Here is a 25,792-nt window from a genome sequence, read left to right as displayed (position 1 = left end):
CTGGCGGGCTTTGCTGTGTGGATGCAGCTACATGAAAGCAGGTAAACTGCAGCCTGTTTTTGTTTTTTGGGGGGGTTTTTTGCTCCTTTTTACTGGAAAATGAAGTAACACGCCTCCTCGAGATGTTCTGTGTCTCGAGGATGTTGACTTAGTCTTGTGGCGTTGCTAGAGATGATAGTCTTGGGTTTCGTTTGTGTGTGTCTTGGTTTGGACTGTGACTTGACGTATGTCACCCTTAAAAACTCTTTCGGGACAATCTCTCTGTGAGCGCAGGATGCTGCTGGTGGCCCGGCCGTCCTTTTGGTACGATACAAATGTGTCGCTCTTGTTTTGTCATGGTTTGTGTTCACGCCCTTGTGTGTGCCCCTGGGTATCAGTGTTCAGGCGTCAAGCGTGTACTGTTACAAAACCTTAGTGTAACTGAGACTCTATGTTTGTGTACTTTTTGTTGTTACATATTTTGATTTGTTTAACAAATCCTTTTCAATCACTGGCCCTTCAATATAACCTTTTTTATATAATAATTATGCACTACTCTTCCATAATCCCGCTCAGTTTCTTCCTTTTCACCCCTTAAAGGGACACTATATTGTAATTGTTCAAGTCCAAAAGAGCATCCCATATTTGAGGTCGCAGCCCGGCTATGTTGTGTTTATTTTAAATCGATCTTTGTCCACATCGAGGAGCATAGTGACTCAGTGGTTTCAACACTGACCTCAGTGGAAGGTTTCCAGTTCACGTCCCCAACTGAGAATGGCACTTGATGCCTCCCCAGAGAACCTGATTGACTTCAGCTGCACAAGTTTATTAAATCCCCATTCTCACTTTCATATATACCGGTAGGTTTCCTCAAAGCTCATGGTGTATAACCATGAAAAAACTGGTGTGTGAAGGTCACATTTGCTCACGAATGTTATCTATTACATGGTGTGACAAGCACTGGAACGCCTGTTCAGCATAACCTTAGAGCTTCTTATTAACCACCCAGTGATGTCACGGCATCTATGACGACGTAACAGCTTCCACGCAATACAAATGATGACTAAAGTGTGTTGAAAACTAATGATAAAAATAGGAATTTTCAAACATCTTGAAAATTTCGCTACCATTACAACAAGACTACTGCACAATGATGGAATATTCCAGTTCGTAACAGACGCTGTGGACGAGATTTCAGATGGTAACCGTCTATGATGTAGATCCGTGAAAATGAGAATGGGGCTTAAGGCAGCAAGGGACAGAACCAGCCACCCAATGTGATCACGCCGTGGCCCTGGGATGCTACTCTACCTATGGCATTCCCAAAGTTGAGTAATGAGTATGGGACTTGCCTTAACTGACCACATTCATTGTATCTAAGGAAGATGAGTCGCATTTATTTCATATCCCTCACTGGGCATCTCAGCCAACCAGCTGATAAATCTTCACATCAAAATTTCCTGTAAGAAATTTTAAATTTTTACAGCCATAAATTGGTTATATTATGATGCACATGATTCCAAGGAAATGTACTTGCATTATACTGTATATTTAGGAAATCCACTGAGATCTAGCTCAAGATGGATGGACAGACACACATAAGCCAGTCTAATATGTTGCTAGAAGGCTACAAACTGTAAGCTGATGGTACTGTTTTGTTTTGTTTTGTTGTTTGTTTGTTTGCTTGTTTGGTTGGTTGGTTGGTTTTTGCTTGAACAGTTATGAAAATGTGTCCCTTTAACTGATTTTAGTGCAGAAACGGATTCTATGATACTTCAGCTATTTATAATTTTGCAAATGATTTCTTGAGTTTAAATTTTTCGTACTTTCTTATTTAAGATGTAGCGTGAAGCAGTGGTCTTGAGCTATATGTGCTGTAGGAGTAGAGCAGAAATCCAATATTTTTTAATATATTCTAACATCGCCTGGCCACCGCGAGGGCTTGGAGTTAGGTCAGCCAATCCTGATGAGCAGATTAAAGTCATCAAGCGATGTCGTGACTCCAGTTCTCGTGGCGTCAGACGCCAACATGTTTGAGTATTGTCACCTGTAACACTTGACTTGTGCTGTTTTTGTGCAGTTCTATTTTCTATGTTGAACACTGTTACTTTGTTCTATATGTGGCTTTGTTTTTGTAAAAATCATATTTATTTCACTATTTTTGTAGATAAAAAAGCTATTTGATTTTGATTGTATTTTTCTATTTAAATAAGACTATTATACAGTTTATTTCCCCCAATGCAAATTATGCCCAAAAGAAAAGTTCTGTTCAAAGAATCACATCATCAGTGACAACATCCACGTTTTTTAAATGTACAATTGAATTCATTCTTATTTTCATACACATTAAATCTGAAGGAAGGAAGCATGAAGGTTTTATTATATTCATGGAAAACACTTGAGATTGTCCCCTGTTGCATCGAGGCCCCAGCTGCCTGTCCTCACTGATGCTCTGAAACTTGAATATAACACATTTTGAAAGGCTGACTAACCTCGAATCTGTGTTGTGATGTGCAATACTGTTTCTAATGTTTGTATAAAAGTAAGAATTACAGTGTAAACCTTTTTAATGCAGATTTATTTTTTTCATTGCATATTTTGCAGATTTCTGATCCACAGTGTCATTTTTTACTGTCAGAAAATAAACCCCGTTTTTTCATTGCAACTATTTTTAAATCCAGATATCTTTGTACTGATGTAAATGAATGTAGTTATTTTGGATAGTGTTTTGCTAACAAAAGGAGAGACTTTTTCATGCATATTTCTTTTCCGTTTCATCTTGTTTTATCCCACAAATTTATTTAATTTAAGAGTAGCAGAATTCTTGGAATAATTTTTCATATTAAATGTCATTCTTATTACTTTGTATTTTTATGTGGAAATACACTATATATAATTTTAAGATGCTAATTGCTAAGATATTTTGAGTTTAATTATTTTTAAAGCTAAATATTTGTAATTTTATTGTTAAAGTGACTAATTTCTAATTCAGAGTTTGTGTATAGATTCACAAAAGTGGTTTATGAGGTGTTTGGATTGTAATTATTACTGAATGGTCTTTGATATGCAAAATAATCATGATTATTTTTATTTTTGTTTGTTTTGTATTTAAATGGGGTGTTGAATAAAATCTTTTTTCTTTCTTTCTTTCACTTCCTGAATAAAGACCCATTCTGTTTGGACACAACAGAATGTTTCCTCTCATTCTTTGCTGAGCGAGAACGCTTTAAATGAGCCATATTTATCTCAAGCTGAAAAGGGGAATGTCGTGCCTTTTGGAGAATTTGAATGTCACTCAGATTTGTCTTAACAGTCTGTATATGCTCTTGAGACACAAAGGATTCTGGGTGAAAATAGTTAACTTCACAGGTTCAGAAAACATAGTTGTGCCTACTGCCTAAATAGTTAATACCTTTTAACTCCAGTCTTACAAATAACAAGAGCAAACTGAGATTTCTGACATCTGCCAAGGATTGGTAAAGACTCAAGATATGTGATTCACATCATGACCCGGACTTTACCTGGCTCCCAACACAATGCAGTAATTGCATACTGATCCAATTGCAATGTGATGTTTAATTCACAAGCTGAAACAAAATAGTGTCTTGCTGATCTTGGTTTTACATCATGATGATGTATGTTTCTGCTGCAGAACCTGCACATTGACTCAGATCACTCCCAACATCCAACACTAACAGGGTCTTCCTTTATACAAAAATCACATGTGATTTAAATTTTCTCAAGATCCATCAAGCAGATTTGAGATGATCCTCGAAATGGCGATAATTTAAGAAATGAGCTAGAATTTGACTCCAAAGTTGAATGGAGTCTTCTATGGCCTAATGTCTATCTGTGGTGCAAATTTGGTGAGATTATCTTACAACTACTGGATTCAATTGCGCCGCTTAGTATAAATCCTTGTCTCCCGCACACACCTTAGTTTAATGATCTATGTGATCTCAAGGTAGAAACCTGGAGCATAAATGGTGTAGCTCAAAATCAGAACTTTTCATCATTCATTTTTGATACCAACTTACTCCAGTCAAGGGTCCCAGACGGTTGGAGCCTAACCCAACAGTCACGGGGCGTGAGGCGGGGTACACCCTGAGCAGTGCACTAGAAAAACACATTCACACACCTACAGTCACATTTTGTCACCAATTCATCTAACCTGCATGTGTTTGGAAGTGGAAGGAAGCCAGAGTACCTAGAGGGAATATGCAAACTCCACACAGAGAGGACCAGGTGGGACGTGATCCCACAACCTTCTTGCTGTGAGGCAACAGTGCCAACCAGTAAGCCACTGTGCCACCATTATTATTCACATAAACCCTTTCACGACAGTGCAGCCTAAGATCCTTGGGTGTGGAGGTTGTTTGATTGTTTGCTTCTGTTTGGGACCCTCATCTTTGGAAGAAGTGCCTGTTCAACCGTCTTAAATTCACCTGTCAGTGTTTTAAATCCATCTATAAAAATTACTTTTATCAGAAAAAATTTCTGATACATTCAATCATATCCCTTTCATTGTTGATTATTGTTCGTCCACTGTCTTTGTTGTAGCTCATCTTTTTATTTTATTTTCATTCATATGTTTTATTTACCTTTTCATTTTGTGCCTTTTTGTTAATTGTTAGTTTTGTTTTTTATTTTATTTTAGTATGAAGCATTTTGTAGTGACATTACTATTAGTAGTAGTAGTAGTAGTAGTAATAGTCGTATAACAGACCAACAAACAAATCAAAGTAACTAAAACAAAGATGATTGTGCACCAAACATAAATGTCATAGGTTTTATCGTGCTCCCTCTTGTGGTGAAGTGAAATACAGTTCCAGTACTCTGTAAATTTGTTTACAAAGAATACCTCAATTAGACTGCCGGTAAAGGATGGGTACAGTATATCCCTCTTTTTTCACTGTAGTTCACATTTAAATACCAGGAGAGATGCTTTTTGGTGTATTACACACTAAAATTGGACAAGTGTTTGTGGATTATCTTCTTCTCATAGATTCAGAATCTTCAGTGGCACATAACAGTCATTTAAGGTATGTTACATTTTTTTCAACTTATGTCCTATGTAAAATATAGTTATTTAAGGATATCTGTTGAAAATTTTACGAAGTATTCTCATCAGATAAAAAAAATTACATATATAATATTTATTATTATATTATTAAAATAATATAAGTTTTGCATTTTCTGGAGTTGCGGACTTTTCATAGCAGAAACAAGGCTCCATACAGATTTAGAAGAAAACGGGTACGCATTATCATAAATTAAAGATAGCTTCTTACCTAGCAAGGTATTGTTTTGACAAATACCATGATTTGAGTGAATATTTGGATGTTCATATATAGACTATGACAACCATTTTTTTCATTTTAATTAATATGTCAATATGATTTTTATTCTAACCCTATAATCATTTTTGCTACATACATTTCTTGGGTCAGGCATTATAAGGTTAATTAGAAACATACTCAGAATACAAGAATATGTGTTATTTTTTAAATACTGAATTTAACTCTTTGTGTCCTCATTATGAGTCCGTTACAGACTTTTCAAAAATCACCAGACAAACACAAGGGATGTTTGATGGCTCTTTAACAGCACACAAATCCTCAGACAGTACAGATTACCATGCTGTATGTTATGTCTCGAAGCAAATCAAAGTATTTATCTTAAGTCATATCATCGGTTATGTGAAAAAAAAACATAAGTTTCACTTTAATTCATGTTCTGTTTAAAAAAAATCTTTCAAGGTAATAACTTATTGCATGGATCAAGTAGGCAGTTGTTAGTGTTACAACTAAGGAAAAACACAGGTATTAATGAAAAAATCATCACAACAGAACTGTAACAACTTCTTATGCCACAGTGGCAGTTCCAGAGGGTTTTCATGTTCCTGCAGGTACTATGTGGGAGGTTGGCATTTTTATGAGGGTGATAAGGGCTTGTGTGACCCAACAGGTCTCTACTACACCTCGGCCACGTTCACGGGCGCACGCACACATAGCTGCCACAGTCACTGATTACATGCAGAATGAACAAAATCACACACAAACCTAGGCTACTGTTCAATAGAAGTATCCACAGACCTACACATGTAACCTATCGCCTTTGGGAAAAAATATGCCAACAGCAGGCAGAGGAGAAAATCTTTCATTTGCCATTGATGTCTTCATAACAGCACAACACCTATTGTTGTGGTTGAGAGCAAAAGCATAAATGATTTCTTTGCATCAGGTCTAGGTGACAGGTTAGGCTGGACGCAAATGCAGGACTCAGACAACGAGCTCTGTAAGCAAAAGCAGTTTACTGTAACAGTAAACGGGGTACACAGAGAGGCGGTCCAACAAAAGAAACAATATCAAAAATATCAGGCAAAGGGCTGTACTTAAACGGCTTAATGTGACTAACATGGAACGTAGGGTGAATACGCATGGAGCTGGGTAACAAGCTGAACCGAAACAGGATTGATGACTTTAGATACAGGGAAGGGACCAACAAACTTGGGAGCCAACTTGGACAGAACCCCACAGAGGTGTAAATGGCGAGTAGACAACCAGATTCTTTGACCAACCGTGTAGGCTGGAGCGACTGACCGCTTATGGTCAGCCACCACCTTGTAAAGGCCAGATGATCGAGCGAGGGCTCACCGCACCCGCTCCCAAGTTAGTTGGCACCGAATGACCAGACTCAGGGGCGATGGAAACAGGGACCACAGAACAGTGGGGGAGAACAATGAAGGTTGATGACCGAAAACAACATGAAATGGAGAAAACCCTGAAGATGCAGATGGTAAACTGTTGTGTGCTAATTCTATCCAAGCTAGCTGTGAAGACCAGGTGGAAGGGTGCTGCAAACATAATATTCTAAGACCTTTTTCCAATTCTTGATTAAAGCACTCTGTCTGACCGTTAGCCTGGGGATGGCACCCTGGAGGTGGCCCCAAGGAGACAGCAGAATTCCCTCTAAAATACCAAAACAAACTGTGGATCCTGGTCGGAGACAATGTCCTGTGGGAAACCATGGAGACAGAAAACATGTCAGCATAATTTCCACTAGCTCTTTGGTGGATGGCAATTTAGACAGAGGTACAAAGTGTCACATTTTGGACAATCTATCAACAACAGTCAGGATTACTGTGTGTCCCTTGGAAGAAGGAAGTCCATGATGAAATCCAGGGAATTATAAGTCCAAGGCTGTCTAGGAATCGACAGAGGCAACAATGAACCAGCAGGAGGGTGAGTTGAGGATTTGTGCATGGCACAAATCTGACAGGCATTAACAAACTCAGTAACATCCTTGATCATACGTGGCCACCAAAACTGTTGTTGAAGAAAAAACAAGGTTTTTTTTATACCCATATGGCAGGAGAATCGACTAGTATGGCTCCACTCAATAACTTCCCCTCTAAGGGGGGCCGGAACAAACAATGTGTAGGACAGTCGGTCGGAATGGTTTCATTCACAAGTGCAGTCCTAACGTGAGAGTCTATTTCCCAGGTAATAGCTGAAACAAAACACATGGATGGCAAACTATTACCCGGATCAGCTGGTGTATTGGGGTCATCATACTGCTTAGACAGTGCGTCTGGTTTTCCATTCTTTGACCCGGGCCGGTAAGTGATTACAAAATCGAGCCAACTGAAAAATATAGCCCAACGAGCCTGATGGACATTCAATCGTTTATCGGAACGTAAATAAGCAAAATTCTTATGATCTGTATAAACTAAGAACGGCATCTGTGCCCCCTCAAGCCAGTGTCGCCACTCCTCCAAGGCCACCTTGACCACTAACAGTTCCCGAGGCCAGGAACAAACAATCTATCGGCAGGACAGTCGGTCGGAATGGTTTCATTCACAAGTGCAGCACTAATGTGAGACTCTATTTCCCAGGTAATAGCTGAAACAAAACACGTGGTTGGCAAAATATTACCCAGATCAGATGGTGTATTTGGGTCATCATACTGCTTAGACAACACATTTGGTTTTCCGTTCTTCGACCAGGGCTGGTAAGTGATTACAAAATCGAACCGACTGAAAAATATAGCCCAACAAGCCTGATGGGCATTAAGTTGTTTATCGGAACGTAAGTAAGCCAAATTCTTAAGATCTGTATAAACTAAGAACGGCATCTGTGCCCCCTCAAGCCAGTGTTGCCACTCCTCCAAGGCCACCTTGACCGCTACCAGTTCCCGGTCGCCGATGATGTAACTGCGCTCTGCAGCAGACAATTTGCAGGACAGAAAGGCACATGGATGTAACCATCTGTCTGCAGGACACATCTGGGACAGGACAGCTCCCAAACCAATATTCGAAGCATCGACCTCCACCACAAACTGCCATGCGGGGTCAGGAAGGAGTAGCAGGGAGGCTTCGGTAAACCATTGCTTTAGGACTCTAAAGGCCTTGTCACATTCCGAAGTCCACTTGAACATCTGTAATGATGAGGTCACATTGTAGAGTGAAGTAGCTACCAAACTGAAATTTGGGATGAATTTTCGATAGAAATTAGCAAAGCCCAAAAATCTATGAACGTCCTTGCGACTACTAGGCACCTCCCACTCACGGACCGCTGCCACCTTGTCAGGATCCATTTGAATCCTTCCCTCAGTTATAACGAACCCTAGAAACGACACGGTAGATTTGTGAAACTCACACTTCTCAGCCTTGACATACAACTTGTTCTGCAAGAGAGTTTGTAATATGGCTCGAACATGCTCTGTGTGAGTCTCGAGATCGGGAGAGAAGATCAGGATATCATCCAAATACACAAACACGAACTTATTCAAGTATTCCCACAGAACATCGTTGACAAGGTTCTGGAAGATGGCAGGCGCATTAGTCAGCCCGAATGGCATCACCAGATATTCATAGTGACCTGTGGGAGTGTTAAACGCCGTCTTCCACTCATCACCCTGTCTAATCCTGACCAAATGATAGGCGTTACGAAGATCCAATTTAGAAAATACTTTGTTGCCCTTTACTGACTCAAAAGCAGATGACATCAATAGTAAGGGGTAACGGTTTTTTACTGTCATATCATTCAAACCCCGATAATCAATACAAGGATGAAGCGTCTTATCTTTCTTTTCAGTAAAGAAAAACCCCGCCCCTGCTGGTGACGAAGAGGGCCGAATTAACCCAGCATCAAGTGACTCCTGCACATATACTTGCATGGTGAGGCATTCAGGAGCGGACAGAGAATACAACTCCCCCCGCGAGGGACTGGCCCCAGGTAACAAATCGATGACACAGTCATATGCACGATGAGATGGAGTGACTTAATTTTAGCCTTGCTAAATACAGCCACTAAATCATGATAGCTCAATGGAACCTCGGCCAGATCTGAAGATACGGATGACGACAGTGGCTTGGGAATGGTTAGACACTTCCCAGAGCACGAAGAACCCCACTCAGTAATCGTACCGTTCGCCCAATTGAAATTGGGACTGTGCTGTTGCAGTCAGGGGTGCCCCAGAATTACAGAGTGAGTTCGTGACCATCCACCACCCTGACCACCGGAGGTCGTGCGAAGCGAAACAATCTAAGGTGCTGGGACCTGGCGAGAGAGAATAACATCAAATTAACGTCAGAGCCAGAATCCACAAATGCATGCACTGATTCAATGTTGTGATGAGATTCCAATTGAGCAGAAATTACGTTCTGAGATCCCAAGGGAGAAATTGTACTGTGACTCACCTGTATGGAGGCTCGGGACTTAGCGGAGGCACCCCTGACCGGACAACAAGAAATCAAATGACCTAACTGTCCACAATAAAAACAAAATCCGTCGTCCCATCTGCGCTGTCGTTCCTCCTAAGATAAGTGCGTGCAGCCGAGCTGCATCGGTTCATCGGTCCCAGGATGTGCAGTGTTGACGTCGGAGTTGTGGGCCATGGTTGAACTTGGGTGTGATGGAAAAGCGCACCGGGGCGAGGGCCTTCCGCCAGACGACGGTCAATCCAGATTGCCAGGGCGATCAACTCGTCCAGGTCCTTTGGCAATTCGGTGGCAATAAGCTGGTCTTGAACCTCTGCAGCCAGCCCCTGGAAGAAAACGTCTTGGAGCGTGGCTGGATTCCACTCGTTCTTGGTGGCAAGGATGCGGAAGTCCACTGCGCAATCTGCCACTCGGCAAGTGCCCTGCTTGACCCTCAACAGGGAGTGCGCCACCTCGTGTAACTGACGCCAAAATGAATTGTATATAGGTTACCACGACAACAGGAATATGATACAAAATTTCCTTTGTTCATTTTGGTAAATAACTGCACGATTATTTAAGGCTATGTGTAACACGGCTTTACAGCTTAAGATGTTTATTTTATTTTGAAATTACCTGTGCTGAAGAGCCACGTAATTGCTCGACCCGGAAGGGCATATGTGTAGAGCGGGAGAGAAAAGGGGACAAGGAAAGTCAGAGCAGCACGTAAAACTCATATAAGACACAGAATCTGCTTATGGTATCATTCTACTGCTGGTCAAACAGGCGCACACGGTAAAAGTTATTTTATAATGCTGTTTTGTCTTGTTACAGCCGAAATGTGTAATTTAGGGTTAATGTCTATGAATATGAGTTTAAATGTAGCATTTTGTCTTTTTTAGTTTTCACGGTGTTCCACGGGTGTTACCCACGGTTGTTCCATGGCTGTTACACGAGCTGAATAAAGAAATAAATGTCTGTGGACATCAGTAAGGAGCGTGAAGTCCTTTTTGAGCAGACCAGCGTAGCTACAGTGAAAACGTGACCTGATCCATCGTGCTGAGGCTGTTTCGTCCTGCACCCACAAGGCGGCGCCAGAGTTCTTCGCATCCTGCAGCAAGCCAAGGCTTTAGAGTTCAAAGTTTCATCTGCAGCTGCAAGACCAAGTGCAAATGCGCATCTTAAGGGCAAATTGTGTAGTTATGAATGGCCAGAGCTACTGATGGATAAATAAAGAGTCAAATGAATAACAAAACGACAGAAAATAAAGCAAGAAAAATACAAAATGACTTCCAATGACAATTCCTTGTTACAAAATGATAACCAAATCGACCATGAGCCCCAAGAACAAGGGGAAGTACATACAGAGGCAGCTGTAAGACCAAAGGAAATGTACGCTATAACTGATCAGTCTGGAAGAGAAATAAGAAAATCCTCCCGTGAAAGACATTTTACACCTAAAATGCAAGAACTCAAGGAACAGGAGTTAGACCAAAAGCAAAAGAAGTTCCAATCACTCTATGACAAGTGGAAAACTAAAGTAAGAGATACTCGCACAAGATTAAAGGAAGCATGCTCAGGAAAGGACTTGTGTGACATGATGGATGATGTTGAAATGCTTGATTCCGAATTGAAAGAAACCTATGACAACATTAGAAGGCAAGCAGCCCCAAGTCAAGAAATTCGGAGGAAAGTTGATGCATGCTCTGCTGTAACTTTGGACTTGGTGCGGTTAATGAGACTACGACTAATAGAAGAAGAAAATGGGTTTGATGCTGTAGCAGAAAAGGCAAGATTACGTATGCTCCTTGATAACGAATATGCCAGATCAATATATGGATCTACTGCTTCCAGAGTAACTACACACAGCCTTCATTCTGACCATCTCTCTGAGTCACCTAGCATCTCAAACAAGAGAGCGGAGACGGCCGCACAACTAGCTGCAAAGAAAGTCGAAATGGAATTGGAAGAAGCTATTGAAGCTCATCGTCAACAATTGAAAAAACTTGAAAACCAAAGAGACATTGAAGTAATGCAGGCAAAGCTGAAAGTCTACACAGAAGAGGAGATTAAAGAAAAAAGTGAGAGATGTGCACACGGCAAACTAAGCCCTACGCTGTCCACCTCTTACATTGAACGTGATGATCAGCCAGTCACAAAAAATGAGTCAGCCATTGTACAGATGGTTCAAGAGTCAATAGCTCTCACTCGGTTAACTGCCCCAGAGCCTGCTGTGTTTTACGGTGAACCTTTAAAGTTCATAGAGTGGAGCACAAGTTTTAAGGCTCTAATAGAGAGACGATGCTCAAATCCTGCAGACACGCTATTTTATCTGCAAAAATACATAGCAGGAGAAGCTAAATCTACTCTTGAAGGTAGTTTCTACCGTAAAGATGAGGAAGCCTATAAGGAAGCATGGGATAGGCTCAATGCAAGATATGGTCATTCATTTGTAGTGCAACGTGCTTTCAGAGAGAAACTCAACAAATGGCCAAAAATCGGGGGAAAAGAGTATGTCAAACTGAGAGAATTCAGTGATTTCCTGCAAACATGTAGCAATGCCATGCCTCACATAAAAGGTCTACAAGTGCTAGATGATTGTGAGGAGAACCAGAAGTTGTTGGTCAAACTCCCAGATTGGATAACGTCCAGGTGGAATCGCTATGTAACAGAACAGCTGGATAAAAGTGAGAACTATCCAAGCTTTAAAGACTTTGCCTCCTTTATCTCTAAGGAGCCACGCATAGCCTGTAACCCAGTGTCGTCCTTACACGCTTTAAAGCCACCTGCAGAAATCCTAGCGAGAGAAACAAAACGCACAAAAGCAAATGCCTTTGTCACCCGTGTAAAGGCTTCAGACACTGCAACCTTCACAGCTAAGTCTGACATAGAGGAAATAAAGATAAGAGACACTGATAAGCAAAAGAAAAGAGACATACCGCCACAAAACTCCAGCACAAGCAAGTGCATTTGCTGTGGAGAAAATCACACCATACATAAATGTCCAAGGCTAACAGAAATGTCTGTGGATGATAAGAAAAACTATGTACATGAAAACAAACTGTGCTTTGCATGCCTGAGGACAGGTCACATCTCTAAAGACTGTAAAAACAGAGCCACGTGCAGCATATGCAAAAGAAGCCATCCAACTCCTGTGCATGAAGATCACTCTCCAGCAGACAAACCTGTACAAATTACAGCAGATGAGAACATGGCCTCACTCTCTTGTTCAGTGGAAGGAAGTAAGAATGGAAGCACCTCAATGATTGTGCCAGTGTGGATTTCGTCAACTAATTCTCCTGGCAGTGAAACCTTGGTGTATGCACTATTAGATACGCAAAGCACCCAAACGTTTGTTGATCAGGAAGTGTGTGGAAAGCTGCAGGCAGTGTTAGAGCCAGTAAAACTAAAGCTCGCAATTATGGTCAAAAGGGACACTATTGTGAAGAGTCAAAGAGCACAAGGACTTAAGGTCAGAGGATTCTTCTCCAATACGTGCATTGACCTACCTCCAGCTTACACAAGAGACTTCATTCCAGTTGAGCGCACACACATTCCTACTTGTCAAACAGCCAGCAAATGGAAACATCTCGCAAACATTGCTCAAGAGATTCCCCCTTTAATGGACTGTGCAGTTGGATTGCTGATAGGCTACGACTGTTCCAGAGCCCTATCTCCCAGACAGGTCATCACTGGAGATGACAACGAGCCTTATGCTGTCAGAACAGACCTAGGCTGGAGCATTGTAGGAGGGGCACCACAGTTGGCAAATGCAAGCAATGTAACTGGTCTATGTCATCGTGTGGCTGTGAAAGAGATACCCCCCGTAACCCCAACTGCCATTATTAAAGTACTCGAGTCAGATTTTGCAGATACCAAACCAAACGAGAGTGATATATCGCAAGAGGATATCCAATTCCTCCAAATCCTAAAAGAAGGGATCCATCAAAATGAGCATGGTCATCTTGAAATGCCCCTTCCATTTAAGGCACGCCCCCAACTCCCAAACAACAAGAGTCTGGCTCTGGTTCGTTTGAAGCACCTCAAAAGGAAACTGGACAGAGATCCTAAGTTTAAAAATGACTATGTGAAGTTCATGGAAGGAGTTTTCAGAGATGGCGATGCTGAAAAGACAGACTCAAAGCCGACGATAGGAAATGTCTGGTATATACCACACCAAGGTGTTTATCACCCGAGAAAACCAGGCAAGATCAGGGTGGTATTTGACTGCTCTGCAAAGTTTGAAGGGACAGCTTCAAACGACCACTTAACGACAGGGCCTGATCTCACAAATGGCCTCACGGGAGTTTAGGGTTAATGTCTATGAATATGAGTTTAAATGTAGCATTTTGTCTTTTTTAGTTTTCACGGTGTTCCACGGGTGTTACCCACGGTTGTTCCATGGCTGTTACACGAGCTGAATAAAGAAATAAATGTCTGTGGACATCAGTAAGGAGCGTGTTGTCCTTTTTGAGCAGACCAGCGTAGCTACACCTCGCACCCCGGTGATGTGTGCTGGAAACCTGCTGGAGCGCTGCGGTGAATGCTTGTAGGGAGGAGCAAGATGGCGACAGACGGCTCCACTCCGTGGCTGCCCATGCAGCAGCCCGGCCAGACAGGTGAGAGATCATATATGCTATATTTGTCTTGTCAGATGGAAACATACTGGACATAAGTTCATATTGTAACACTAAATCAGAATGGAGCACTGACAGGGTAGAACAACAGACGGGGTAGACGGGGTAGGTGACATCATGCCCTTCATCACGCAGGGCATGAGTCCACTGCCCATCGTTGGCCAGATTGATCTATCAGGTCTAGGTGACAGGTTATGCTGGATGCAAATGCAGGACTCAGACAACAAGCTCTGTAAGTAAAAGCAGCTTCCTGTAACAGTAAACAGGGAGGCAGACAGGAGGTACACAGAGAGGCAGTCCAACAAGAAAAACAATATCAAAAACATCAGGCAAAGGCATGGTCAAGGATACAGGCAGGTAGTAGTCGTAACACATGTGAGGCAAGCAAGTCAAGAATACACAAACAGAGCTGGAGAGAAGGCACTAGGCGCATCAATCTGGTGAACGAATAACGCAAACAGAGGAGAGTGGTGGGTGATTATATCAACATGTTGCTGTGTTTCAACAGAAAAAGAAGAATGCGGGTGCACGTTGTCCAAATAAAGGCTGCGTTTTAGGAAGAACACTGCGAACTTTATTAGAATTTGAGAGAACCATACAGTCTCTCACCTGCCTGCTCACCAATGACTCCACCAGCAAAATGCACTCATGTTTTTTATAAACACTCTTGTGCAGTATTCCCGGTTTACCTCATAAGTTCAGTCTGTCTGGAGGTTTTATTGTCCTTTTTTGTCTACTCACACCTGATGCTGCCAGGACGGTTTCCATGACCTCCAATCAATCAACCAATCAGCATTTATTTGTAAAGCGCTTTGCAGCACCAGATGGTGTCCAAAGTGCTTAAAGCTGGAGCTGGTAGTCCCGGAGAGCTAGCAAGAGAGCTAGGAAGATTTGAAAGTAGCACCTCCTCTAGATTCCACCCCCTCCCCCCTACCCCATCAGTGCTTCGTCCAAAGCCATGCCCCCACAAACTTGATCGCGCGTCTGACTGTAGGATTCAGCGGGGCAGAGGAGAGCTGACTAAAGGCCCCCTGACATGCAGTAGCACGCACGTCTTTGTGATGATCCCACCCGCTGTGTTCACAGCTGGACACCATTCTTTGTTCTACCGGCTGCCACGCACTCTGCGCTGGACTCTGTGTATATAAAATAATTATTTCTTGTCGGATTATTTTTTCTGCAAATTGGCCATTGAAAACGGCTGTAATCACTCCCTGAATCACACAGGACCCCTCCAGCTTCAGCCATTCATGCGTGCATGCAGGCACATGCCTAACAAGCTGCAGAAATCATTTTGAGCCATCTAAAAAGGTAATTATTTGTCATGTTTACAGTGTCATGGTTTGGTAAAACAGTTGTGTGCAGCTGTTAATTATGTTTATAACAGATTTAACTTCTTGTTATAATGTTCAGACAAGCTGCAGTCTAATGTGATCCACTGATGTCAACACTCGCTCTGTTCACTTCTTTACTCCATATATTGGGCTACACATCGTGTTGGCAATTAGATCGCACCATATAGCACAACATTTATGCTTGAAAGATTTTTTGAACATTTCAGCTCATCGAGTAAAGAAGAACTGAACAGAGTGAGTGATGACGTCAGCGGATCACATCAGAGTGCAGCTCACCTGAAGGATTATAACAAGAAGTTAAATCTGTTATAAACATACGTTAAAAGCTCTACACAAGAAGGAAAGAACACATGCTTGTCCGAACGTGCATTCCTCCCGACATCAAGTGGAATGTTTCGTGGTTCCCAGTGGTGGGCACAGTTACGAAAATTATAGAAAATAATGTTTTCATTATCGGATTATCTTTTTAGATAACTTTAAACACCATTATTGGACTAATTATCTTGCGATAAATTTTTGTCTGATAATTTTTAGACGATGACATGGTAAATAAAGCCGAACAGCTACAAACGTTTATAAAATTTAAAATCAGTTGAGCACCTACCTGTTAAATGTTTTATAGCTCATGTGTAGTTCTACCCTCTGCAAAACAGAGAAAAGCTGCTTCAAGAAAAAAACGCTCTATCCTCTACACAGAAAGGAGAACTGGGCCCCCAAAAAACCTCATTTCTTTTAACCCCATACTGATATGAGGACAATATCACCCAAGTCATCCAGAGGCATACATTTTTAACTTATGGTTCAACTTTTAACCAAACTAATTTCAGACAAGTTATCTAAATTAATGTCTGAAGTTTTACAAAGTGAAAATATCGGATATATGTTTTAGTTTTAAAGTAATGCGCTAATTTTTAAGGTTTTAGTGTTGACATGCTGTGTCCAGGTGCATTATGGGTATCTCAGTACGTTCACAACATGAGAAATGCATTTGAGACACTCTGATCAGGCTCAACAGACAACAGCATTAAACTCTAGTGCCTAAAACTCTTGTAAAATATATTCTCTGGGTTTACAGATGTTATTATTGTGTCTGTATTTATTCAATTCCACACATCTTAAATGTAGCAGACACGGATTATGTGGAATTTTGTTTTGGCAAGTTTTCAAGGTCTTTACTGCCATCTACTGGCCAGTAGTGTTCATGGCAGTATTGGCCCTGAAGCTGGGCTGATCTATTTTCAATCACTGTACTCAGCTACAGCTCAAACTGTATCACAGAACCACACAGTGTAAAAGTTCAGAGCGCACGATTTACAGTGGGGAAAATAAGTATTTGACCCCCTGTCAGTTTTGCAGGTTTTCCCACCTACAAAGAATGTAGAGGTCTGTAATTTTTATCGTAGGTACACTTCAACTGTGAGAGACAGAATCTAAAAAAAAAAAAATCCAGAAAATCACATTGTATGATTTTATTGCATAAAATAAGTATTTGACCCCGACTAACCAGCAAGAATTCTGGCTCTCACAGACCTGTTAATTTTTCTTTAAGAAGCTCTCTTATTCTGCACTCTTTACCTGTATTAATTGCACCTGTTTGAACTTGTTACCTGTATAAAAGACACCTGTTCACACACTCAATCAATCACACTCCAACTTGTCCACCATAGCCAAGACCAAAGAGCTGTCTAAGGACACCAGGGACAAAACTGTAGACCTGCACAAGGCTGGGATGGACTACAGGACAACAGGCAAGCAGCTTGGTAGAAGACAACAACTGTTGTGATTATTTATTAGAAAGTGGAAGAAACACAAGATGACTGTCAATCTCCCTCAGTCTGGGATTCCATGCAAGATCTCACTTTGTGGGGTAAGGATGATTCTGAGAAAGCTCAGAACTACACAGGAGGACCTGGTCAATGACCTGAAGAGAGCTGGGGCCACAGTCACAAAAATTACATTAGTAACACATGATGTTGTCATGGTTTAAAAACTTGCAGGGCAGCAAGGTCCCCCTGTTCAAGCCAGCACATGTCCAGGCCCATTCGAAGTTCACCATTGACCATCTGGATGATCCAGAGAAGGCATGGGAGAAGGTCATGTGGTCAATTGAGACCAGAATAGAGCTTTTTGGAATCAACTCCACTTACCATGCTTTGAGGATGAGAACAACCCCAAGAAAACCATCCCAACCGTGAAGCATGGAGGTGGAAACATCATACTCTGGGGGTGCTCTTCTGCGAAGGGGACAGGACGACTGCACCGTATTGAAGGGAGGATGGATGGGGTCATGTATTGCAAGATTTTGGCAAACAACCTCCTTCCCTCAGTAAGGGCATTGAAGATGGGTCATGGCTGGGTCTTCCAGCATGACAATGACCCCAAACACACAGCTAGGGCAACTAAGGAGGGGCGCCGTAAGAAGCATTTCAAGGTCCTGGAGTGGCCTGGCCAGTCTCCAGACCTGAACTCAATAGAAAATCTTTGGAGGGAGCTGAAACTCCAAAGCAGAAAGATTTGGAGAAGATCTGTATGGAGGAGTGGACCAAAATCCCTGCTGCAGTGTGTGAAAACTTGGTCAAGAACTACAGGAAATGTCTGACCTCTGTAATGGCAGACAAATGTTTCTGTACCAGTTGTTAAGCTGTTTTTCTAGGGGGTCATATACTTATTTTATGCAATAAAATGCAAATTAATTATTTAAAAATCATACAATGTGATTTACTGGATTTTTATTTTTTTTTAAGATTCTGTCTCTCACAGTTGAAGTGTACCTACGATAAAAATTACATACCTCTCCATTCTTTGTAGGTGGGAAAACCTGCAAAACTGACAGGGGGTCAAGTACTTATTTTCCCCACTGTATGTTGTCACACCCATTGTACATTCAAAAACCAGACGTCGGGACTTGTGTTTCCAGAAGCAAAACGTAAACAGAAGCTTTTTTTCAAACTTAATTTACAAAAACTCTCGATGGGAGTACTTAAAATTATATTTTTTTCTGAACCCGGGAGAGGTCACTTAAAGTGATATTTTTTCTGGCCATGATAATTTGTTTTCCTTTAATTGAGCCCACGAATTAATAAAACGTGCTCTCAAATTAAGAAAACATGCGCACGTTGTCCTGGCCTTGATAATTCGTGTGGACGTTTTCCTTTAATTGAGCCCTCGAATTAATAAAATGTGCGCACGTTTTCCTTTCATTCAAAATGAACTTCATAATATGACCTCAATTGTTATCCTCACGATGGGAAGATGCTTTGCCCTCAGCATCCTTTTTAATGTGCTTAAACTCCAGATGATGTCATGCTGGGCATCTGGAGTTCTCTGTATGTCCTTGTGCACCCAAACCATGATGATACACTCTGACCAGATCCATTTCTAATGGGGAAATGTATTACACTGTCTCCTGGTTTGTTGGCTAATAGCCAACATTTATGTGTCAAGACAATATTGAGTGCACAAATTGTGGCCACGTTTAAGTAGATCATGCCCTTGTTTTACTCAAACAATGCTTAAAACGTGTGCACAATATCATAAAACGTGTGCACAATATAATAAAATGTGCGCACGACATCATAAAACGTGCGCACAATATAATAAAATGAGCACACATTCTCTCCACATCCAAAACATTTTGTGATGACACTTCCAGGGCTCCGTAAAAATGCCTGTTTTTACAAATAAAAAAAAATGGAATATTTTTCAAAAGCACATTTATCTGTAAACACCACACGACACATGTCACATTAACGTGTTGGTTTACATAATGAATGACTCAACCAATCAGTGTTTAGCGGAGGCACATTTTACCCAGAATCCTTTGCGATCTGTCTGTGTTACAAAACGTCAGAATTAGTGCATTATTCAACATTAAAAGATATGTGTTATATTTTAACTTTGTACAAATGACAGAATTGACATTAATGGAGTTATTCTATCATTATTCATTTTATTTATACACCAAACCATAACTCAGCATTGCTTTATTTTCCAAGACCTCCACCTGATGGGAGCTTTGTGACTGGGTGGAGAGCTGAGCTTTGTGGCTCTGCTCAGCTTGCATCTGTGCTGGAAGCCATGTAGTAAAGAAGAGCTTCCAGCAGGGGCAGGATGTTCAAAGACAGAAGTACGGGCTCATTGCTTGGGTCTGTTGTCGCTTTTGATGCTACCAGAAGCGCTCGTTGTGTTAAAACTTAAATTCAGCTTGTTAGTAGTTGCAAATGTACCATTGGAATTTATCGGTTATCTAGAACTTCTGATACATTTTTGGGTGGTTCATCATTTTATCTTTATCAAAGATAACTTTTCAGTTATCTGGTTATCTGTTATCGAAGTAAATTTTTTGGTTAATGGTGCCCACTTAATGGTTAATGGTTCCCCTTTTCATTTTTGGTTTGCAGATTGTCTTCCGGGTTCTACGCATTTTGTGTTACGTGTGAAGGGTGTATGGAGCTAAATCCAGGCCAAAAGTTTTGTAATCTGAAAATAAAAAAAAAGATTAAAAAAAATACATTTTGAAACTGAAAATTCAATGTTTGTTCTTGAATTTTATATTCATTTAAAAAGTAATATCAAAACAACAAGTGTAAGATATATATATTTTTCAGTTTAAATAAATTTTTGATTCAGCTCTGTAATTATTTTGATCAAATAATTTATTTTCATTCATATTTCTTTTTTTCACCTTCAGATCTTTTTTTCACTTTCAGATCTTATTTTTTCAGTTTCAAACCTTTGGCCCCGTTCTGGCGTGGGAGGGCGTGGCTTCAACTGAGAGGGGCGTGGAATTGTGAGTGACAGGAGAGCAATCAGTCCTCACATGATGTTGCTTTCAGGAAACGTGGGTACTTTGATAGATAATGACTCTGCTCCCGTCTCCATCGTGGATTACTATGCGGCTGGTGCGTGAAAAAAAATAGACAATGAAAGTTTATTACAAGGCTTTAAACCCTTGAGATAAAGCTGTTTATTGCGATAGATGTGTAGCAGTTGATTCAGTGGATTCGTATGTTGTACCGGATAGAGAAGTTAATGACGATGTAACAAAGTGGCTGGCAGTTTCACAGCGTAAACGTAATATGACCAGAACCAAGCAGACCACCTAAGATTTCCTTCTCCACCTGAGACTCAGTTGTCTCTTGCAGTCCAACTCCACATCAGAAACAAAATCAGACTCAGAAGCATCATCGTTATTTACGTCACATCCTGAGTTTGCATTCTGTTTGTTTTCCAACACTTGATTAACATGTCTTTTGATACATGTTCCCTTCACCAACACCAAATAAGTAACTGGGCCCAGAGCCCATTTCTCTCCTCCCCTGTAGTTTCTAACAAGCACAACTTGTCCTACAGCGAATTCTCTGAGATTTCCCTTATTTTTGAATTCTTTCTGTGCAGTGTTGTATAAAGTACCGGAAAATCACACTTAAGTAAAAGTACAGATACCCATTAAAAAAAATGACTTTGGTAAGTTCAAGTAACCGACTGAAATGCTACTCAAGTAAAAGTCTTAAAGTATCTAATATTTATTGTACTTAAGTATGACAAGTAATGTACAACTACAGTAAATGTACTCAAGTATCGAAAGTAAAAGTACAAGTAAATGGTAATAATCAAAAACGGACTGATTTTTTTTATATTAAACTTTATCTAGGCTTGTAAATGACTGGTAGTATTAGTCAAAGTACTGAAAATTGTGCACATCACACAAAAATACGTCAGAAACAAGGTTTCAAAACCTAAATGAGAGTAGGCTACTCACTAGGTGTTCACAGGAAACACTTATTTAGTTCTATATGTATTTATGTATTTTCATTGTTACATGGTTTTATCTTTTCTGTTGTGTTTTGTTTCATTAGGTTCTTTTTGTCTTTTTCTCTAAAATTGTATTGTAACATTATTAGTCTATTATTATTATTGACTATTATTGTTATTGTCTATTGTGTAGACTATTATTGTTGTTGCTATATTATATGAATAAAAATAAATTAAAAAAATTACAATTTGACTCTTTTACAACAACAAACGCTGAGCCATTAATTATACAGAAAACAAATCAACACAAACGTGCTGATGCGAACAGCTTAATGCTAACTTTAACATTATAAACACCATAGACATGCTAACGTGTTAGCATCGGTCCCGTTTTTAAGTTATAAAATACATCTATCAACTGTTTCAGAAGACCATAACAGGTCGGTTTAACATAAAAATATTAAATATTACTCACAGACATATGCTCTTCAGGGTTTTAGCGGGGAAAAATTAGGATAAAGCTACAATGAATCCACGAATCGTAGAGGAATCACTGCTTCGAGTGGTTCAAGGTTCAAAGCAAAGCCGCGCTGCAGAAAAGTTGATTACAGACCCGCTGCAGGTCTGTAATCAGCAGTGTTGGGGAAAGTAACTTTGGAAAGTTACTTCATTAGTTAGTCTATACAGTTATATTTTACAGTTACTTCTTACATTTACTTCATTACCAGCTGCGGACACCTTGTCGGCAGCTACTGAATGTAATTAATAAAGTTACTCATAATCTAATTTGGTTATTTTTAAGATTTAGTACTCAGAAAAGTAACTATTAGTTACTTTGCTGATTAGTTACTTTTCTGATTGCTCAATTTTACGAGTAACCAAGTTAGATTACTCGTTACCTTATTAGTTACATTACTTATTAGTTGCAAGTTTTCTGCAGATTCTAATAAAGTAATTGCATAAAGCTGCTAATGAAGTAACTGCATAAAGCACCTGTATAAAGGAACTAAAAAAGTAACTAAAAAAGTAACTTGTCAAAGTCCACAACACTGGTAATCAATGTAGAGAAATGATCATTTTCCTAACAAACAAGTGCGAAACTGCAAAAAACCCTACCGGACATGCCTCATGACAAATGGGCCTGACTTCGTTGCAGTCACTAGTAATCAGTGGTGTCTCTGGGTGAAAACACAACTTTTTTTCGTGTGTGTGTGTGTGTGTGTGTGTGTGTGTGTGTGTGTGTGTGTGTGTGTGTGTGTGTGTGTGTGTGTGTGTGTGTGTGTGTGTGTGTGTGTGTGTGTGTGCGTGTTGGGTTTTTTTTGTAACGAGTAATGGCATGGCGCATAGAAAATGTATCGAAGTAGAAGTATGCAATTAAGGTCAGAAATGTAGTGAAGTAAAAGTGAAAGTAAGCTGAATTTAAAAAAACTCAAGTAAAGTACAAAGTCTCCCAAAACGTACTTAAGTACAGTAGTGAAGTATTTTTACTTCATTACTATACAACACTCTTTCTGTGTAAGATGATCTTGGACTGTTTCAGAAAATTTTGGTGTCACAAAAGACAACCTTGTATGAATCTGTCTTTTCAGAAACAATTCAGGTGGGGTTTTCTCAGTTGTCACATGTGGCAATACAATATTGCAATGTCAGGCCCAAAGGGCGGCAGCCTCTGCTGTGAGGGAGGCAAAGCAGCGAGTGTGGGAGGAGTTCGGAGCAACCTGGGGAAAGACTTTCAGTCAGCACCAAGGTGCTTCTGGCGGACTGTGAGGCACCTCAGGAGGGGAAAAAGGGGAACCATGCAAGCTGTCTAGAGTAAGGATGGGACTTTGTTGACCTCAACTGAGGGCATAATCTGCCAATGGTAGCAACACTTGAGGAACTCCTGCATCAGACCGGAGTGCCCTCTATAGTAGGGGCAGAGCTGGAAGCTGATAGAGGATTACCATCAATTTCCCTGGTGGAAGTCACTGAGGCAGACCTGGCGCCATGAGGGGGCATTTGGGGGTGACGCCCCCTCACGTCATCAACCCTGCCCCCTCGGATGTGAGAGTTATCAAAAACTAAAAATAAAAAAGAAAGAAAAAGAAATACTGGAAAATATAGCAAAATATTAGTTATTCAATAATATCACGTATTTAACAAATAAACCAAATTAATTAACTAAAGTAATTAATTTTAAAACAAACGGATATGGCGTGTGTCTGTGTTCAAGCAATTTGATAGGTTGAGGGTTGCACTTGTCAGTGCAGCAGAGGGCAAGGATCCTGAGTCCAGCGATTATGGCAAGGTGGACAAATTAAAGCATGCTCAATTTATTCAAGCAGCGTCAGAGCTGGGGTTCCTGGGATTCGTCAAGTCCAGTTAGTGCAAGAACTCTTTCTCAACATTGAAAAGAGTGTTCAGTGATCACAGACTCAGCATGCTGCATGAACGAAAGGCGAACTTAATAAGGCTGGCATTTGAGAATGACCTAACCAGGAAATTCAACGGAGAGTGGCGAGATGTCCTTCTCAGAAGATTCAACGCGGCATCCAACCGAAGGCTTCAACTCTTCTGAGGTAGGCTAGCATCCAGTTTCCACACAGAATTTTATGTTAAGATATGGACTTTTATGGTAAGATAAAAGTTATGTATTGTTGTAAATATATCTACATGAAAGGTTTATCTTTGACCCATTGTGTGACTGTCATGCCCAATTGCGCTGTGTTTGCACTTGTGATGGAGGGCTGTATGTGGGGTTAATCTACTGTCTCGTGTCATTTCTCAGATCAGTTGTTGGTTTGGTTTGGTGGTATGCAGGAGATCACTTGACCGAGGGTCTATACGTTCAAATAATAATTAAAAAAATACTGTCATCACTCTTTACTCTTACTCAGTCAGTCTCTTACAATGGTGTAGCCTAAATACACGAGCTTTCCAGGAGCGCACCCAATTCATTATGCACGCTCAGAGGCATGTCCCCTCCGGTGCACACTTTTTTTGGGGGGGCGACCCCGCCCCCTGTGATAAACTCATCGCCCCCTTAATATTTTTTTTTTTTCTGGCGCTGGGCCTGCACTGAGGTAGTCAAACAACCCCGAAGTGGCAAGACCCCGGGGGTTGATGAGATCTGTCCAGAAATGCTGAAAGCTCTGGGTGTGGAGGGACTGACTTGGATGAAACATCTCTTCTACATTGCGTTGAGGTCTGGGACAGTGCCTAAGGAGTGGAAAACTAGGGTGGTGGTCCCCATATTTAAAAAAGGGGACCAAAAGTGTGTGCCAGTTACAGTGGCATCACACTACTACCTGGTAAAGTCTACTCCAGGGTGCTGGAAAGGAAGGTCTGGCTGATAGTCAAACCTCTGATTGAAGAGGAACAATGTGGGTTCCGTCCTGGTCGTGGAACAACCGACCAGCTCTTCACTCTCACAAGGATCCTGTCTGGAATGATTACTCGAAATCCTCAGTGAACAATCATTTTCCACTGTTAGCTCAAATTTTCATCTCCACCTGGAGTTGGGCACACCAAGCTGAGAGAGCTTGTCCTGCAGCAGGACGGGGATGATCGTATTAAAAGCAGAGCTGAAGTCCACAAACAGAATCCTGGCTTAGGTTCCTGGGGAGTCCAGATGTGACCTGCTGGCTCTGTCGGTGAACTGCAGGGGATCCTGGTGTGGGTCAGAGAGGTGTGCGAGGACAAGGCACTCAAAGGTCTTCATCCCACAGAGGTCAGGGCAAGGAGTCTGTAGTCATTAAGTCCTGAAGTTCTTTGTTTTACTACAATGGGTATGATGGTGGAGGCCTTGAAGCATTCTTTGTCTCCAGTGAGGTGTTGAAGATGTCTACAAACACCGGGGACAGTTGGTCTGCATCGTTCTTCAACATGGATGGAGAGACAGAGTCCGGCTGCTGTCATCGGTGCTTTCACTGTTGACAAATTTGGTATGAATTTTCCATAGTAACTTAAAAAAGAAAGTTATGACCTTAATTCAGTTACATTACTTGGGGTCTTTCAGAGGGTATATTCCCTCAGCATTAACTATGTGCCTCAAATATGTTACACTGCGCTGAAACAAATCACACGTCACTATTTTCCTGAAGATTGTGCATTTTTAACTTTTTTAGCACTTCTTCCAGATTTTTCATGTGTTCTTCATGGTTCTTTCCTGGTCCTTTTGAAATATGACAGGAGCACTCACTACCCCATAAGGGACTCTGTTCATTTTGTAGTTAAGAACTGTTGCAAATCATCATCCAGTTCCACCTGCTGATACACTTTTGACAGGTCTAACTTTGTGAATGTGTCACCACCTGCCAGTTTTGCAAACAAATCCTGTGGTTTTGGAATAGGATACTGATCAACCTCTAACCACGGGTTTATGG

General features: G+C 41.0%; 2 long non-coding RNA genes across 2 annotated transcripts; one reads left to right on the top strand and one right to left on the bottom strand.

The window, feature by feature from the left end:
• Window positions 1-250: 250 nt before the first annotated feature.
• LOC117519230 lies at window positions 251-21,058 on the top strand. Its single transcript, XR_004563216.1, has 3 exons — window positions 251-263; window positions 18,419-18,423; window positions 20,976-21,058. It is a non-coding gene; the product is annotated as an uncharacterized LOC117519230 (long non-coding RNA).
• LOC117519232 lies at window positions 493-17,147 on the bottom strand. Its single transcript, XR_004563218.1, has 3 exons — window positions 17,133-17,147; window positions 3,490-3,494; window positions 493-939 (listed from the first exon to the last, which is right to left on the bottom strand). It is a non-coding gene; the product is annotated as an uncharacterized LOC117519232 (long non-coding RNA).
• Window positions 21,059-25,792: the final 4,734 nt, after the last annotated feature.

Source organism: Thalassophryne amazonica, chromosome 10 (assembly GCF_902500255.1).
Source record: "Thalassophryne amazonica chromosome 10, fThaAma1.1, whole genome shotgun sequence".
Classification (NCBI taxonomy): domain Eukaryota; kingdom Metazoa; phylum Chordata; class Actinopteri; order Batrachoidiformes; family Batrachoididae; genus Thalassophryne; species Thalassophryne amazonica.
This window is presented reverse-complemented; position numbering and strand designations above follow the sequence as displayed.